Genomic DNA, 20,047 nt, shown 5'->3' with positions numbered 1-20,047 from the left:
GCCTCTCAGTGGTTCCAGTTTCTCAATGAATACACATCAGCAGTCTTGCCTGCTCTCTGGCTGTGACTGATGTCATTGTCAACCACCTCATGTTGCTTTGACAGCTCCTAATCACAGCTCTTGTGTTGTGGGTACTAGCCATTCAACATTGCAACAACACTGCTTCTTCCATCTGTCAATCACTGTCAGGGGGTGCTACTTTGCCTGGGGTGTGGTTGTCCATCAGGACAGGGCTGGTCACCGTGCTCACATGTGTCCCATCAACCTCTTTTAGATTGATACCATACAAACCTGACTGGCCCTTCAGTCTCTCTTTTTTTTCCTCACTTCAGTTCAGCTCTGTCAGACGAGCCAGGAATAGGCTGCTGGCCTTGCATTGACAATGCAACAACATGATTCAAACAAAAACCCCAAGTCTTTCTACTTTCTCTTTTTCCAGAAAGGGGAATCAATATATTGTGCAGCAGAAGTTGCTCCCACAAAGGCAAGAATATGTAAACTTTTGTTTTACACTCTCTGTCTTTGATGTATCCTCTATTTGAAGTTTTTTTTTCCAAACAGAGAACCAGAACACTTTGATGTCACTTTGAATGCAATGAAGTTACGATGCATTAAAATTTAACAACTGGACTTGAAAAATAGAATACTGTAGAGAAACCTGTATAGTAAAGATTGAAAAGAATATTGTACAGTACTTTTGGAGAAGGCAAGCTTCAATAAAACCCATGTATCTTTAGATGATAAACTGAAGACAGATTGGCCCCAAGGTCCATAGAGGTGAGGTGAGAGTCCCAATGTTGATAAAATGCATGTCATTTGACTGACAGACAAACCTGGAGAACTGTGTATTGTAGTATGGCAATGGGTTTAATTGGTCTGGGGGGCTAACTAACAGTGTTTTTAAAAAGCCTGCATGCGCTTGTAGAGGACAACAAAAAGAACAGTGGTTGGGCCTTCTTACGAAAACATCCACACAAACTATAGAAGCAATAATGTTCTTATCTCTGCTGTTTGCAGCAGGCATCAATATGTGCTGACAAATGACCATGGCAGGCATGACAGTATAATTTACCACTGATTAAACAGCAGGGCTCTTAAGAGAGAGCCAAGGTTCATACAGTTAACACAACTCATCTTTATGCAAGCATATTTTATTACCTTACACGGGTGGCATGCCCCAGCTGCAAACACAAGTAAATACAGCTTCTTGTTCTGTCAAACTGATATAGCATATATTGCAATGATCATAACAAAACACAATAAGGAAATCGTCAGGGAAGTGAAGATGCTATAGATAATATAAGACAAGATAGTGGCTTTATTTATCCTGGAGTGCAAATCAATCAACACGCATCAAACAGGTGAGACACAGTAAACAACATACCTCTTTAATAATAACACAATCACCTAACCTAATTTCATAACATATACATTTTACACTTAACATATTTCACAGCGATGACCAATGAGCAGAGTAATCGGGATGATGGTAAAGGTGATAATGTAGAATAGAAATATCTAATTTATCCGCTTTTCTTCAGTGTCAACTTAATTTGGATCAGTATTTCAAGGTGGGGTTTGCGATCCTGGAGAAATCCAATACCATGACAAATACATGATATAGAGCGAACAACAGCACAGCAAGTAATGTAACTAACATTAGCTAGGTTGTTGGTTAGCAAATTGCCGCTATAGTTGCTGCTGCGAAGCTAACAGCCAGAGAGGACGACGGTTTCCCATAGCCAGCAAACCAGCAATACTCACACCTAACAAACATCACAATATCTTGGCAAACTAGAAAGTAAGCTGAATGTCCATAGGCAAGTAATTTATCTTTATTTATTTTTTTTTTAAAGATTATTTTTTTTGGGTCACGGTTGGATTCAAACTCATTGTTTAATTTATCTTTACCTGACACACAAATCATGGCTGGAATAGTGTTGTGTGGCTCGGTCCGAGCTACTTTGTTTATTTCCCATTTACAGAGCCAGGGCTCTGTACAAACACAGGATTTCTTTTCAGGGTGAACACTGAACGGACAGCTAGTGGACCGTGAGGAGTTATTTGCTTAATTTGACAAAAAGACATGTATTGGATCAGAATAGCATACCCCACCTTTAACTGCATTTTGAAAGTACCAGTTTACTGATTTAAAACAGTTTGTGATATTTTATTCCTCTGTAATTCTAATTTGTACCTAAGTGCCTTTGCTAACATTTTTCTTTTACAAAAGATATTTGTGATATGTAAATCATCATTGCTCTTGAGGAGGTACAGCATTAGATAAATTTAAAGCTAGTCTTTCACTGCCCTACGTACAACTGCTAAGGTGAAAGGTAGGACAGGCAGACTAACTGTATGAAGTTTACAGTTACAGCAGTTAACATATTTGAAAATTATTAAGGTTGGAGGTGGGTCTATATTTGGGGTGGGGATCTTTTCCATTAGGGGATGATTAAATAATGATAAGCTTGTGAATATTTACTGTGATATTACAGTGAATGTAGCGTGTGACCCACTTTAGACTTTCACATCTGAAAAGGATAAACCCTTTGATAATTCTTTGACTGCAGACACTATTTGACAGTCAGTTTTGGGTAATAAAATATGCTTCTCCCCTGTTTTCCCCCCTCCTTTCGTAGTTCTGTTGAAGATGCGCTTGTGTTAGGCCATGAGATGTGCAGTCTGAGGTAAATGTGACTGAGTGATGTGTCATATAATCTCTTGGACATATCTAGAGGACGTTATTCCAGGAGACGATATGGGGGCTGCCTCATGAAACATTTATCTAGGAAGAGTAGCACAGCGATGGCAGAGAGATGGAGTGACAGAATGGAATGAGGTAGAGAGGAGAAAATAACAAGGAAAGTGTTTGTATGTGCATCTGCCCATCTTTCTGTCTCTCAGTCATCCCGTTTGCTTGGTAAAGGTACTATCGAAAACATGCATATGTTTGCCACCGCAAACCTAATTTACATTGAAAATGAACAATCCTATAACCAGTGGACTAGTATATACATCAACAAATGGCACCAATATATACACATCACACACACACACAGTTTTAAGCATGCACTGAGAGCTTAGAGGGGCTTTGAGCGTGTTAACTCCTAACATAAACCCTGAGGCTGAGCTCTGACACAAAGCTTATAATCTGGCCAAGTGTTCCAACTTAGCTACATCACTGAGCAGCAAAGCTCTGGATATATTTTGTTCTATGGTCCCTTATTTAATTATTAGTCTGCAATAGGACATCCTTACATGTGTAATAATACAATATATTAAGAATCTCCTCAAATGCTGCTGTTGACTGTAGGCCTATTAACACATAAAAACTAAAATCCTTTTAATTTACGCTCTATACTTTATTGTCCGACATGTTACTAGATGTTAAATAGACATTTATGACTCCTGCTGTTAACAAAGAAATTGCAGTCTTAACAAATGACTGCTACATCTTACAGTGAAAGAAATTTCAGCTACAGAGTCATTTACAGTGATGAACAACAATATTAATCCCCCTTGGCAACAATTTTGATGATTAATTTATTGCTTAAGTCATTTAATCAGGCAAAAATACCTAATATTTGCTGGTTATAAATTCTCAATAGTGAGAATTTGCTGCTTTTCTCTGTTTGTATCATTGTAAATTGAATATCTTTGGGTTTTAGACTGTTGATCAGACAAAATAGGCAATTATAAGATGTGACCTTGGGCTCTTAAAACTTGTGATGGACATTTCTCACTATTTTTCTTTTAAATGATAGATAATAAAAAAAATCAACCAATTATTTGATGATGATGATAATAATAATAATAATAACTGTTAGTTGCATCTCTACTTATTTGACCTAATAAAGGTAAAAAAACAACAAAAACATCTTCATCTCTTTCTAAATTATTTATTATAAGTCTTCATTTTAACTTGACTATTGTTTGTACTTGTCCAGTGTAGACCAGGACCTTGAAATAAACGACTGTGGGCAAAGGACCATGGGAAAGATTCTCTTATCATACTCTATGCTCCCAGCAACTCTTGGTTGTGCTTGGCTGGCCTGCTGTGGTGCTTCAGCACTGGATCTTCAGATGCTGACAGACACCAGAGCCTAGTGGGAGCCTGGTGGAGTGGCCTCTCTCAGAAGGAGGAAAGCTGCTCCCAACCAGACAAGGTCATGCTGGCCTCTTGTCATTATCCTCTGAACAGACAGGGGAAAAGCATTCCTAACCAGCGGCCATTAGTGCCAGGCAGAGACCAATTACCACCAGGCAAAGGGCAAACAGTAAGCGGACATGAATGAAGCCAGACAGGTCAAAGTGGTCATACATAGCAAAGGTCGGTGTTGTCATAATTTCAGACAAGTTAAAGTTGTAAATAGATCCCCAGATAAATACATGAGCAAGAAGGGTTAAATTAAGTACACATGTCCTGAGTGCAATAAATGCTGTCCATTAGGGATCTTTACTGCTGTAGAAGAGCATTATTGTCATTATCTGAATTGTCTTTCTCTAATCTCTTTACCAAAATCATTTGCATTAGCAATTTATCAAACACTAATGAGTTGTAGATCAATAAGGGCCTTTAATATTAAGATAAGGTTGATATTCTCCTTGAATTCACAACAGACTTATAGGTTATCTCAAGTAAACATTCTGAATTACGCAAAAATATCCTTTATCATAAGTGATACCACCAGCCACCATTGCCAACGTATTTATATCAGGCCTTCCCCAGAGCATATTGAGATACAGGAAGTTCTGCAGAGCCTCTGTACAGTATGTACTTTCTGTATGTAGCAGTCACAGCTCTCAAATAGGTTTCCTATGTCATGTACAAGTACTAGTTTTCTTACAACTTAGAAAAATAAAATAAAAACATGTACTGTTTGACATGCAGCACTTAGGGTCACTGAGGCAGAAAATAGAAGTTGTTTTCTTTTTTTTTTAAATACACTACCTACTCCTTTTCTTAACCCTATCCTGAAGTGGAAAAAATCTCTAACCCATTCACATCCACAGGAAAGATTCCAGTTAACCTCCTGCTGTTTCACAACTCTAATCCTGTCAACAGCGACATGTTGTCACTGACAGGTTGGCGGTTTTGCAGGATATTCCCCAGGTCTTTGTTACTGTTCAGTCACAGTGGGGGACAAAAGAGGTGTAATTATGATCAGATCAAATTATGATCTGTTCATGATATGTAGACATCTTGTCCACCAGCTTCAATGTACATTTTCTGCCTACTCTATACCCATGTTGCTATGCCTATGCCCAAGAAAAAAGTTCAGGGGCCAGATACATGAAACTCTGTGTAGGTGCAAGACTAAAACTCAGTGTATGCATAAAAGCAGCATGCGCTCTTCACCTCAAAATTTATAAAGCTGTGCAAGGTTGTTTAATAAATCTCAATCATTGTGAAATTGCACATACGCACAAGTTTTATTTCCACTTCCACAGTTATCCATAAATGGACGTAGGCACGCTCTTAATCAACTGTTTGCATATACAGTACATACATCTGTGTAGACCTGTCAGTAGAAAGAATGGTAAGGAAGAAGCACAATTAGTTTTGCAGTGGCAAGATCCTCCAACAGCACCAGAGTAACCGTCCTTACGCATGACCATTACAGATGGCGATGGTTATTTTTCTAAAATGGCATATACATGGTTTCTGTGCATACATATCATTTATACATGTGGCCTATCTGGTTTGATGTCAAAGGATTACTCATCCAAGTACGAACGTCAGCCCCTGTCTCTTTGGACAGAAGGAAGAAAGTGAAGAAAATGCAGGAGATTATCTACTAGAAAGAGGGACCAAATTCCATGAATCTATCATCTTTATGCATTTGGTACGTTTTATTCCCTCCTTAGTATTAGATGTGTAACTAGAAATTTTCACACACCTCCTCCTACTCTGCACTTTGATGCCACACAGGGGTGATCAGCTGGAGGAAATCAAGCCCCTCTCTAAATTTCCTCTCAACTGATTAAGATAAACTGCTTTTCAGCCATGGTTACCCCCCCAACCAATCAATTAAAGTAATCAATTAAAGGCCTGCCGGCTGAGCCTTTGGTAATTGAGGGTTGAATAAACACAGGCTGCTAATACTGATGATAAAGCCGTAACAAAACTATGGGCATGAAAAGGGCTTGAAAAATGTAATTTCTGGGATTTTAGTCTCAATTGTAAGATATCTAAGGAAAGCTAGGTTTAGTTATTTATTTCATTTCATACCCAGTGCAGTCCTGGCTGTTTACCCCCCGCTGCCAGAGATTCTGCCCTAGGACGTTAAATATTGAATAAAATCATCAGCCAGGCCTTTCCAATTGGCTGTGGCTACTATTTGAAAAAAGTGCCAGTAGAATTCAAACATGGCACTGTGTTCCAGCATGTCCTCCAGTGAAAACAAATCCTCAGAGGAGGGTGAAAGAGACTCTTTGGGCAGGCTTGGCCTCTCCATTGCTGGCTTCAGGTCCAAGAGGTGAGGAGGCTGTCTGTACTTCAGGGATCCTAAAATATAGCCACACAGGGCTCCCTGACTGAGTCACATTCAGTTAAATATGCATTTTCGTCTGTCTAGTGTTTGAAAATTTAAATAAAAATTTGATTCGCAAACTTGGCACATCAAGATAAAGAAATATTTTGGTATAGAACAGAAATATCAACCAAGAACAAGTTAGAGAATCCCTGCAACTCATTAAAAATCCTTTATGCTTTAATCCTTTACAAGACATTTTTAGGATTCTTTGCAAACTGTTTTTCTTGCAGGAGGGCTTTTAACAAGTAGGCTGTCCATTTGGTTTGAATCAGTCTGCTTTTGTTGAGGTTAGCTGACTGTAAGTCTAAAACTCATGAGCTCCTCTTCCTCTGCTGTCTGGCTTTGTGAGGTGCTCGTCTGCTGGGCTTTTACTAGAGAGTAGAGACATTAGAAACAGGGTGATTGTCCTTGTTTAAGATTTGTGTGCCCCCTGCTTCTTCCTGAGGTCACTATTTACATGTGTGTGCTGTCGGAGTGTGGGTCTAATAATTGGCCGTTCATGTCAAGTCAGCTTCCATGTTTTGATGACTCACAGCATGACATGTAGCCTGCATTCTGTGTGTAAGAGAAAATGTGGAGTACAGTCATCTTTTCAGTTTATTTGTGTATTTCTAAGATGACTGTGATAGTTTAGACTTATTTTCTGTTTAAAATGCTGCCATGGTTCCAAATACAAACTTGTAATAAATGGGGGGAAAAAATCCACAATTAAGTAAGAAATAGGTACACAAACAAAAAAGATATTAGACATAGAACAGCAATATTTTTAAACACACTCCTGGGTGTAAAAATCATAGGAAAACAAGCCTCCTCCCTTCCTAAGGTGTTAACAACAGTAATACTGTATGTGTGGATTGAACTTAGAGCATGGAGGAAAGTGCTATGCCTGCTCCAGCTCATTATCTAACAGCCACATAACATAATTTAACGTTTCCTTTGTGTTCAGGGACACCACGGCAATTAGCTAACAAGTGGGTCATCCATTAACCAGGCCCATGGCCCTGGGAGAGATATAAGCCTCCAGGGCAACACTCAACAATTCTCTGTAATAGAATGGCTATGAGAGAGAGTCCATTAGTAAACATTTAGGAAATCAGTGAGAAGGCAGGTCTCCACGGGTAATTATATTACTGATTATTTACAACAAATACACTCTGCACTTTATTGTATTTTGCTCCTTTATCTTTTTCATGGTGTTGTTTTCTACTTTGTTCTTCTACCATTTGCAGGTTCACATTAATGAACCAGGAGGTCATACATAAAAGTTTGCTGGCTCTTAGATCAAGACTGATGGTGTATAAACTCCTGAGCCTATGCAATTTTAACTGAAACACAGGATTCTCGCCTCAGATTTTTTGAATGACATAAATAATGAACGTCTGTTGATTTTCCAGAGATTGCAATTATATGATCATGCAGTCAGTGGACTGAGACTGCTCTATTGAGGAGCCCACCTCAGAGCCTGCTATTGACGTCCTCCTTAACTGATTCCACTCTCTCAGCCCCAAACTGCAGATATACACAAAGAATAGGCTGCACTGTTGGACCTTGATCTCAACAGGTACGATATAGTATGGACACCCCTTTGAAATAGTTTACTTCAAAATAAATACTTAATGCAGCGTGCTTTTTCTGATGAAATAATTCATTGAACACACTAACATTTGTAATACAGTAGCTAACCAGCCAGATCAATAGAGGCCTTAGGGGTTTTATTTTCTGTTCCTTGATCAAGGCTGTCAGATTAGTATAGGTACAGTGCAAATAGGACTGCTCCTTGAGCATAGGCGGCAGCTCTGCAACACAGGTTGGAGCATCGCTCCCTCATTAATATGATTAAGAAAACAGCCTTCGGGCAGTGGCGATGCAGAGCAGCCCACACCGAGGCTCAGTGGATCCCAACAACAGTACAGCGGCACAATGGCAGTGTTTTTCATGGCCCTTTTTTGACAAATCAACTAATCTGAACAGAATGGATAAATAGTGCACAAAAAGAGAGACATTTTTGTGATCATGGTCCCGAGTGAGATTTTATTCCTTTAAAGGCATAATTGGTTGACGTTTGCTGGTCTGTGGTGGAAATTAATAACTGCAAGGAGTAAAGATTCTGAATTCTAGCATATTCATATTTTAGAGAGGTTATTGATTTTTGTACATCATTTTATTTTGTGAACAGCATTGTTTAATTTGTTTTGTCCTTTTGTCTTTATAAAATATTCCCCCCCTCTCTCTCCCTCTGTCTCTCCATGCATTGCCAACTCACTCATCAAGCCAATCTCTTTTACAGGATTCACTAAAATCTTACATGTTGTGAAGGCTGTGTCATATCAGTTTCAGAGTGTGAGATGTGGAAATTAGGGACATTTCTACAAGTTTTTAAGTGCAGATTTTGTTTTTCGTTTGCTTCATAATTTTTTTTAGAAATTAGCAAATTTGTGTGGCATGTTTTTTTTTTAAAGGCAAGGGGGTGAAATAAAGTGAAATATGAGTGATAATATAATTGATTAGTGGTAGTAATGCTTCATTTCTCATCTTATTTGCAATCCATTTAGTTGTGGAAATCACCAGACAAGGTTTTAGCTTTCCTTTTTTTCCCCACACTGGCTGTCATCTAGTGAGTAATTATCATTGGTCTGTGTGTCATAAGCCAGGAAGGATAGTGACACTTCTACTGATCTATTCATCTTTTAGTGCCGATGACATCCCCCTCCCGGCTTTGGAAACAGGTTGTCACCTCCTCAATCCAACAGACAGACAACACAAGTGTTATTAGTATGTGTTCCATATTCAGCAAAATAGGTGAAAGTGAAAACAGGCTTTACTGCTTTACATGGCAAAGTCACCTCTTGCTGGTAATAATTAAGGTAAGGACAATCTTGTTGATGATCAACATTTTAATGGTATTTCAGGGATAACATTTAAATTAGTTATATAAGATTGCATAGAAATAATGTTCCAATTTAAGTGAGTTAACATGTAAGTAACATGAGTTTCACGAATTGGCATTTAACAATATAATACTTATGGTAATTATGTTTTTCGTCCTGTATTATCTGTATTATCTCTGGCTGCTGGCAAAGTTGATGTTTTTTTTTCTTTTTACTTTACTAACATTAGTATAAATTTCAGTTTTGTGAAACTTTATTATGTATTTTCATGATTTTCATCATTTTTAGGCCCTTAAAACCCTCTACTACAAAATAATCATCATAGTGAGTTTCTTTGTTTACACAACAATAGCACGGTTTTAAATAACTCTAACTTACAATACAGCAGTATTCGTATCTTACTTAAGAGCACACATTTTGTGCTTTGCATTGTAACTTCAATGAAGGACATGTATATGATTAAACTGTGATTCCTAAATACTCTTGTGTGATACTTAGCAAACAAAAGCAAAAATTGTGCTTTGTCACAAATTGTCTTATTTTAAGCTCAACTACTTTTGATTTATCAAGATACACATAATTTGTGCTGTATTTAAGTCTATATAAGTGTCTATTTTAAAAAGCATTTCTACCGAAGATGATATGAAAAGTGTACAGATGCTGTGGTTTGTCTCCTTATGTTTGCCTGAAGAGGCTACGATCTGAAGACCTTGAGGAGCAGATGAGATCTGATTGTACACAAGTAGCTGAGATGAGGCTGTTGTTTGTGTATGTAGTACCATAGACAGCCAGTAGATGGTACTCTACTGTGGGACTAAACAGGAAAATGGTAGTGTACACTGTTGGTGTGAAAAAAGAAAGATAGGAGATTCTGAATCGTATTAACTATCACAAGGTCATTAGATAAAGCATGTTTAGGTAAGGGGATTTTTAAAGAACTGCTGCAATTCCCCAAAGTGTATACTTGTGATTGTTACAGAATATGCATATATTATGGACATTGAAAAGCTTTGCAAAAAAGTGACAACACAAATTTAAGTTGAAAGCCAGTTTATGTAGAGGTAATCATGGGTGTATTGCCCCATGCCTGTCCAGTGTTGTGTGTAACAGACAACAGCAGATGGCATGTGGCTGGCTCCCTGCATGGCCCTGTCAGCAAGAATGTTAGGTGGAGGTTACTTTGGTTGGTGATGGAAAAGCCAGATTACTCCTGTCAAAAAGCAGGCAACAATGCATCCTGGTGCTTTGTTTCCCCATTTTCAAAGGCATTTGTTCTTTGATAAGGTACCGGAAACAGTTAGCGACATGCTGGTGGGAACCTATGGAAAAGAATACACTTTATATCAATTGTGTTTTTCTTATTCCCTGGTGGTGTTTGCTGGGTGTGGGAATAGACAGCATTCTGGGCACTGCTGCTCTGAGATAGCATTCACAGACCTGAGCATAAGAAGGGGCTGCATTCAGCCTGGGGGAACCAGGGGCCCTACGCTGCAGAATTGTACACAGGGATGGACAATGTACACTATCTTTGGTTTGGACACAAAGAACCAAGGAATATTTTATTGTAAGGTTTGGCAGGTCGTGTTTGCAGACTCTCTCAGAATATCTTTCTGCTCGCTCGCTCTGTCTCTCTATTTACTTGCTGCCTTCTTGTTGCAGCAATTTCATTACGTATGTATTATTTTACATTAGTAAAAGTAGACTAGTTTGCTAATGACAGACTGGTAGCTACTACACCTCCCCCCCCCCCATCTCACAGACACACGCGCAAAACACACATATATATATATATATATATATATATATGTATACATGTATACACATACACACACACCCTTTCCTTGATATTCTCACTTTTTAGTGACACACTTCCCCACCATCCAGCTTTTGTCCACATATGTAGTCACCATGCCCAGTCTCTATCACTGAATTTGTGAAAATCTGGCACAAAGTGAAATCTTGCTAATGTTTTTGTTAAAATGAAGAGAGGATATGAAAGGCATTTCCGCTGCAATGTTTTGGCTTTTTTGATACTCTATCTATCTAACAAATACCACATATAAACATTTGTGCAGCACATGCTCTGAATGAACAAGCAGCAAAACGTTGTTGATATAATTGTTTCTTGTTAATAATTGGCATTTCTGCGTGCTGAATGTCTCCACTGATTTGTGATCCATTCAGTGCTGGAGCTCATCAGATGATGTGAAGGCTAAGCGTTTTTAATAGAAGTTGGACCCACTGCTGCCTCCCACAGAGCCACCACACTGCATTGGGTAAATTAGTATTATGATTTTAAGGGATAAATACCCGTTCCACCTAATTAATCCACCACATCACAGGGGGATATGACACCATGAGCCCAATAGATCAAGGACCACAGATCAAAGGCACCACCACTGTTAGAATCCTACACAGGCAAGAAGAAGGTTTCTTGTTTATTTATATGTACAGATGGCCTGTGAACTAATGACTAAAGAATATAGCAATATACGCAAATTTGTTTATTGGTTGTTGGCCGAATGATGCTGCAACGTTGGTCGACCAATAAGCATGTCTAATTGGCAGTGTGTTTTCAAAACTCTCAACTGAAATTTTAAAGCTTGCTGAAATTCCTTGTTTGGAAAAACATCATTCTGTCATTAGCATAATGTATGATTTAAAGTGGTTGCTTTGAATTAAACTACCATTTGTAGTTCAGCTGCTTGATGATCAATATGGAAACTGGGATCTGATCAATACATTAACTAGAAATCTCTGCATTTAAAAACTTTTTTTAATGGTTCACACTCCAAGCTGGTAAAACATTGATTGTTTGGTCTGGCCTGCAGCTCAGGGGTGAGGCTGGTGTTGGCAAGGAAATATGAAATGAAAAGATCAGTAAGGAGGACAATTAACAGTTGCCTGCTCTGTGAATGAAATTAAAAATTCTCACTCCTGTGAGAAGCTTTACCACAGAGACTGAATACATTTATTGAGGACAGCCAAGAGGAAATCAATGTTTCCTTAAAATTCTTGGTACCTGCACACAGTGATTTTGTTTGGCTTACTTCGTCATGGTCAATGCTTTATTTCTAGTTTTCATTTATTTTGTGATAGCTTTCCTTTTAGTTATATTCTTTTTAGTTAGTGTTTATCACTTGAACATTTAACACGCTGACAAGTAAATACAATAAAACTCACTCCCTATAAAGGACCCCAAACCAGCATTGTGAAGTTGCTGTGACATCTTGTTATGGTTCATAATATTCAGAGCAATGCATACACTTTGGCCCTGTCTTCAACCTGACATAAGAAAGGAGCTAGCTGGGCCCTGTCTTTATTTAACACACTGGCTGTGCTCTAAAAAATGCCAGTGTTCTGCCAAGTTTACCACATATTCACTGTTTACTGATGGCTGTTACACATGTGGTTTTTGCATATGCTCTTCTCTCCCACTTAAATCATCTGTGGTCCTTGTGCTTTCTTTTGACATGTGCAGCGTTGGTGCTGCCATTGCAGCTTAAATTTTTCAAGCAAAGAAAAGGCATTTGTATGAAATAATAATGACCGTTTCAGACATTTATATTTTCCGCATTTGACTGTCATCACTCTTTTCTTTCTCTCTGTGTCTACCACATTATCCCAAACTTCCTACACATATCTCCATCATCATTTTGTGTGTGTAGTTTGTTTGTTGCAGTTGTTGTTTTTAGGGTAACCTTTTTTGGTGTTTTTGTTTATTTTGGCACACATGGTGGTGTACAGAGGGAAATAGCTAACAAAGCTTTATCCTGCACTTCTCAATTCTCAGCATTCTTCTGATTCATAATGACGTGCTAACTAAAATCTACAACCGCAGCCTCCAACAAAGCTATGGACCGCCTCTCTCGGGACACACTCCCCAGAGATCCTGGATTGACTGGACTGCCTGACTTGGGACTACAGTCTTGTCCTCAATAATTCATACAACAGTATCAAGTGCTTCATTAATATACTATTGCATGCCATGTAAAAAAACAAGACCATGTATCATATAAATGCAGTATTTTCAATTGAATTGTTTGTTTATTTTAAAACATTCTGCATAATATTGTTCTGAGAACACATTTTATTGTGGACTAAAGTTGATTGTCATAACGCAGTGCTTTTGCTAGGTTAAATCTCAAAATGCCACTCAAAACATTCTCCATAATTTATTAAAGGTAGCATTGTGAAAATTCCCTCTTCTGTCAGACTACATCAGTGTAAATGATGTACACATGTTTTGTGGCATGGAATCCTTTTCAAAGAGGCACTATTTGTTTTGTCGCTGTTCCTTTGTGTAGGCACGCCTACAGTCTCAGCAGAGTGTGGATGTCACAAAGCATTAGGAAGTATGAGATTCAGGATGTTTCATTTAATCTCCTTGACTTCCCCAGTTAGCAGAGGAGCCAAGCAGCAGCTGAGGGAGCCCCAGCATCCTGTAGAACAAAGCTGGCTGACATGATGTTTGCCTGAGGGGCCCGCACTCACTCTCTCACAGGCATAGTCTGCAATCATGTAAAACAATGAGAAACCAGTCAGCTGACAGATACTCTAAGCTGTAGTCACTTTGAATGACAACAGAGCATGAGAGGAGCAGTGAGAGCCCTGTTCTGGGACTCAGTACAAACAGCTTTGCGAGTAGACAGAAGGCTCTATGAGAGCCATCAGTCAGATCTTCTTAGATCACACTGTTGTAGTTTATTGCAGTGTTGGACTGATCACATTGTGCAGTGACAATATTTTGCCCTGAACCACAACAGCCTGTGGAAGGAATAGCTGCCAGCATGTGTGATTGTGATGTGTTCTCCTTCATTGGAAAGGTAGCAAGTAAAGCACAGTGGTCACTCTGATTACCCAGAGTGCTGTTGTGGCCTGGGGTTAAAAAGGAGCAGATGCCTACTTAGACAGAAGAGTGAGTGACTCTCCTCAGCTCTGGATCCTTCTTAAGCATCCCAGTTCATTTTTCCTCCCGTGTAATAATGATCTGCGGCAAGACGACACGTTTGACCCCCTGTGACCCCAAAGGCTATAGAAATTATAATCAAGTGAGTTATTTAGATTGACCTGATTTGAAGCCCAGCTGATGGAAAGGCTCCACTGCTCTGTGTCAGTGCCAAGTTGACCCTTTCCTGTTTACCGCCAGCTTTGGAATCAGGTTACTGCCAGAGAAGTGATTGAGTGTGATTAAGAGTCAAAAGGCTACTCTGTGCTAAGAATTGTGAACAATTTGTTACAACAAACCTACAAAAAGGAACATGTTCAAGGATACAGATTGCCTCATCGGTTACCCAAAAGAAAGATGCAAAAGTATGAAGAAGGCAGAGTTTTGACAATCTTTCAAGCTTTTACACATTTCAAGGAATCCACGGTTCACAAGTACATCCCAGTATATTCTCCAAGAACCATGTTCACTTGTCACACATACACACACACTGTCCCATGGGTGTGCAGCCAGCACCACCATCGCTCCCACTACAGGTAAAGAGGCCCACTCAAAAGGGTCATATGACTCAGGCTTTGGCTTTTCTGCCCGTCCTCCTATGCATCTCTGGGGTACACGAGGCTCTTCGGCATCCACTACTTCTCTCATTAGCACATGCCAGGCTGCTAGTTGCTGTGGCTGAATCCAGGGCATGTCAGGAGCCATATCTAGGAGCCACTTGAAATGACAAGATGAGAATGAGGGCCAGGGGCTGGCATATGGTGCTGATTAGCAGTCAAGTTTACAGGGGTTCTCTATCCATAGAACATAATCAGACCTACTCCCAGCATCCTGCCCACTGAACATCATCTCACACACATCGATTCCCCTAAGATGCCACTGATCCCTCTGAAAAATAAATTATATTCCATTATTTTAAACTTTTGCTCCAAAAGGAAACACAGAAGTCGTGTCTTTTAAATCTGGGTCTTACTTGGCTGATACAAATATGTGTTGGATGATTTTCTCGTAAACAGGTCTTTTGGAATTAATGAAAATGAAAAGCAAGTTCTCAGGCTTACCCTGGGGGACCTTGTCAAATGTTGATGGATTTCTGTGTGCACTGACAAGTAAAAACTAATATCTAGAAAATAAGAAATCACAAAACTATTCTACATATTAATGAGTGATTTCAAACAGTCTATGCCTGCACTGGATGCACCTCCCTGCCCACCAGGCACAGAACACAACTCCCCTCAAACAAAACTTTCAGTGCCACAGTCGAAGCAGCAACATCTGGCTCCTCATGTAGGCGCTTATTAGGATCAAATTAAGTAGAAATGAATGGGATGATACATGACAGGGTGCAGATGTTCAAAGCCGTGGTGTGAAAATCTGAGGGCAGAAAACAGCTTAATGAATTCTGCGTCTTACAGCAGGGGTGAGGCTTTGGGTTCACAGGTTAAAAAAAAGGCTAATTAAATTCTGAAGCAGACGCACAAGAAAATAAATGTTTGTTGCTTGTCGCTCCCCTTATTTACCCGTGGCACGCTTAGGGACAATGTTATGATTTGCAGTTAATCAAGCAATACAGGGAAGTGTGAGTGAGTGGTCTGCTCTTTTGTGATTTATGAACAGATCATATCAGACTTGGACCTCTAATGTCCCTGGTGAAGTGCTTCACATATTAGCTGAACCGTCACTCAGACCAGTTTAGCATCAGAAAATACTGAAATTGTGGCGCTAGTTTTCCTTACAACTGATTTTGTTTATAATTAACACAATGGGTTGGAGACAATAAATTCATTATCAGACTAAATTACCAGTAATTAAGTAAATAATTTAAATGTTTTATACATTTACTATTGGACCCCCCCCCCATGTCACCTTCAAATATTATTCCCTCTCTTCCCTCCATCCACACAACCATAAACAGTATAATAGCTTTGAACCACCTCTGCCAGGTAGACAGACACAGAATCACACTGGGCTGTCTCAGTTAAGAGCAGGTTTCTTTATAGCCATAAGACTTGAGCCAAAGAGGGAAAACTCAGTTTAACATAAATGATGTCATCACACATCTAAATGTGACTTTTAGCTGGCTGTCGTGGCTGAACGACTTGATAGTTACCTCATTGTTGAATCACAATTCTCTTAATTACATCCTTGAGATCTATTATTTTAGTTTATTTTCCTTATGTGGTGTGGGGCTGCTTCTCTTCTAAATCACTGAGTCTCCCCTTCATCGTTAATGTCTCGTCAGCCTGCGTACTGAGTTTCAAAGCTGCACAGGGCCAAGTCTAATTTACACATATTCACCAGCATAATGTTTAAGGGTGTTTTCCCCCTACTGACTACATTGCAGATTTTGTGTGTGTGTGTGTGACAGATGACACTCATCTAAGGGTTAAAAGCATGTAGATCTTTGTTCTCTAGTCGTTTTATAGTTTGTGATGAGCAGGTTGCCGATTTCTTTTTGCAGAGAAAAATATGTATATAGTTATTGATTTGGATTGAATAGTTGGATTAATGGATTTTGTGACTGTTTATATTTCTTTTTACTGTTGCAAAAAAGGAAAATGTTGCTTTGACTTTCACTGGTTTTTTCTATATATTAGAATCATGAAAAATACCTGTAACAGTGTAAACAATAAAGTTATGGTTTTAAGAGAAGTAGCACTTTAGCAGACTAAGTTACTTTGAATAGAAAATTAACGTAACATAACCTAACAAACTATTAAAATATTGTTTCACATATAAGCACAGAAAACTAAAACAAAAGTGGGGAGGTACAGGGGCATCAGGTCAAATTTGAACAACACTGAGAAAATCCAAATATGATTATATTTTTGGCAATGGCCAAAACAGGAATGAATCAAATATTTCTGTGTGCTCCTGCCCCTACAAGACCACATTATAATTTGTACATTACATTGTACACAGTTTGTGTTATTCTATTACAAACTGTTAACTTCTTTGAATGACCTTACCAGTGATCACAAAAAATGTGTCTTTTGTATAGACACCTTTCTTGATTCAGAATACAGTTCTGTATTGACCAGAGCAGAATGCAAAACGAATAGTAGGCTGTGTCCAAGGCCTTTCTGTTGGTGGCATCCAGAGGGAGCAATTCTTTTTACAATTCCAAGTAGAGGGCAGGTGAGTTATTTCTTTGGCTGTGTTTTGCACATGACTGTGTTCATGCATAGTATAGAGCACCCTATAAACATTTTTAAGTGCAGACTCACTTCCCTGCACAGGAGATGTATCATAGTTTGTTCCAAGTATTCTGACACATAAACGCACATTTTTGGTAATTCACAGCTAAGGAAAATACTCAATTTTCTTGTTGTTTCTATAGCAGTGTATATACAGCACTAACAGATGAGAGGAAATGCAGGTCTTCAAAATTGGAAATCTTGTATAAGGTGATGCAGAGATGCCAGGTACACACACCTACATACTAACATATACTGTACAGATGGACACACACACTTCTCTGACTTTGCAAGCACACGCAATCTTTCTGGGCTGGCACTTCCAACAGGAAACGGACAGTATTATGTGACACCATGGAATGTTCTAGGGAGCAGCAGCCTAGCAGCACTGACCTACACCCAACAACAATACCTCTTTTTGTCCTGCCTTTCTCTCAAAATCTCAGCTCCCCTCTCAAATGCAGGTGTGTTGTTCTGCAATGTACGTGCTGTTTTTTCCAGCAGACATAATTAAAAGAAATGGTCAGTGTTCCTTAGCACAAATCAGAGCACTCATGGGAATGACACAATTCTCTCTATACAGGGATTTACAAGAACAGCATGCTACAGTACATGCCAACTCTCAAGTAAGTTGATTGAAAATAGAATTTGATTTGTGAACCAATAAAATGGGGGGATGCTGGAAAATGAGTTTTAGGCATCTATTCAGAGTACGGACAAGTATGAATTTTGGTTCCAGTAAGATCCTACAGTATGTCTACACCGACCTGCAGACTTTAAAAAGCATCCGCACTGGGAAAAAAAGCAACCTTAAAGACAGAATATCACCTATTGATATTTTATTCCCTAATTATATTGTCAACACTAATAGGTAAAAACAATATATATGTTATATATAATATATATGTGTTATATATGATAAATATGTTTAACCCAACTGTATTTATTTATAATATGTTTCATTTTAAATGTAATTATTTTCAAATGTGCTCTATGTGAACAGTGAATGCCTGAATCAAGTACTGGTTTGTAGAAGATTCTAATTGTTCTCAATGTGTTATCTTTTTCCAACTCTGAAGTGATTTTACTCTGGATTCCCTGGATTTTCAGTAAAGAGGTTTAGATTGGAGGTCAGTAAGTGTGACACTCTGCCAAGTTGCATGGGGTTTGAAGACCAATCTTCATTCTTTGGAAACTTGAATTGCATTGACGTCAAAACGGTTTTGCAGGTTTCACAGCAGTGTGGTGCTGTCTTTAGATCATAAGTAAATTATGATTAAACATTTAATTTTTTTAATGATCCATATACTGTATGGCCAAAACCAAGATGTTGTTGGGCTCAGAACCTAAATATGCAGAAATATGAATCTTTAGCCTTGAAGTAACCTATTTGGAAATCAGTGGATGTGTATATGTGCTTAATTTGTATCTTAAGTCTGTTCTTAGTCAAATACAGATCTTGCATAAGTATCTATTAACACTTAACTATAAAGCAATCAAAAGGAAACAAGGAAATGTAAAGTATTAGACAAACATATTTTTAACATTTGAGGTGCATACAAACAATAGTTTCCTTTTATCAAATCAGCAGTTAATGTTTTCAGGATTTGATTGAGCTTTATTTTCCTCCTAGTCCTGATGTGGGGGATTTGAGGCTTGCCGTGGCTTCATTGGGGTTTCAGCCACACAGCGGGAAGAAGATAAAAAGGGGGGCTTTGGAGGAAGAAAAAAAATCACAGCGCATTAAAAACAAATCTACTGGGGGATCCACCAGCAGCTTAAGTGAGCCAAGACGATTAAAGGGTCAGTGGTCATAGACTGCAGGTTGAACGTACCTGATGTCTCTAACCTTGGTCCACAAGAGGCGTTGCCAAAACCAATCTCTCAAAATCAAAAACATACACAGGAGACACAGTGAAGGTCAATTCAAAGTTACAGTAGATAATGACAACAAGCTCAGCAGATCTCTTGGCTTGTTCAGTCATTCTTACTGTACAAGTCTGCTGGAGTATTTCAGATTTCTGAATTGTTTTTCCTAACTTTTGTAAACATACAGAGTTGTATGTGCAGATTGATTTTAAATGTCTGCACTGCATTAACACATTGATAATGAAAATGAAATGAAAAAAACCCCAGACATGATATTCACTGTGATATATTACCTTACTCATGTAAGTTTTAAGTCTGCCATTTGATTTTCATACTCTACTGAAATGAATGGAAACCAGTGCAGGCAGCCATTGGTTTCCATGTGCTCTAAATGGCCAATAACATTTGGAATGTCTTGATGACTGCCATGACTCCAACTGACCCTCCATAATTATCTGGTGGTTCTCCTTGCACTTTTTGAAGATAATCAGGCCAGCAGTCAGTTCACCACAACCAAAAGCAGTTTAGCAGATTTGGCAAAACGTACTTTATACATAGCTTTAGTTTCTTGTAAATGTTACAATATGCATGTCAGGTGAGCTGAAT

The 20,047-nt window shown here is 38.7% G+C and overlaps 1 long non-coding RNA gene across 1 annotated transcript in view; it reads left to right on the top strand.

Moving 5' to 3' along the window:
- The window catches only part of LOC122874127, a 93,038-nt gene that overhangs the window by 67,548 nt on the left and 5,443 nt on the right, over positions 1 to 20,047 (top strand). The window lies entirely within an intron of this gene.

The sequence above is a fragment of the Siniperca chuatsi genome, linkage group LG1 (genome assembly GCF_020085105.1).
Source record: "Siniperca chuatsi isolate FFG_IHB_CAS linkage group LG1, ASM2008510v1, whole genome shotgun sequence".
Classification (NCBI taxonomy): domain Eukaryota; kingdom Metazoa; phylum Chordata; class Actinopteri; order Centrarchiformes; family Sinipercidae; genus Siniperca; species Siniperca chuatsi.
The sequence above is the reverse complement of the archived record's forward strand: the minus strand, read 5'-3'. Positions and strand labels throughout refer to the sequence as shown.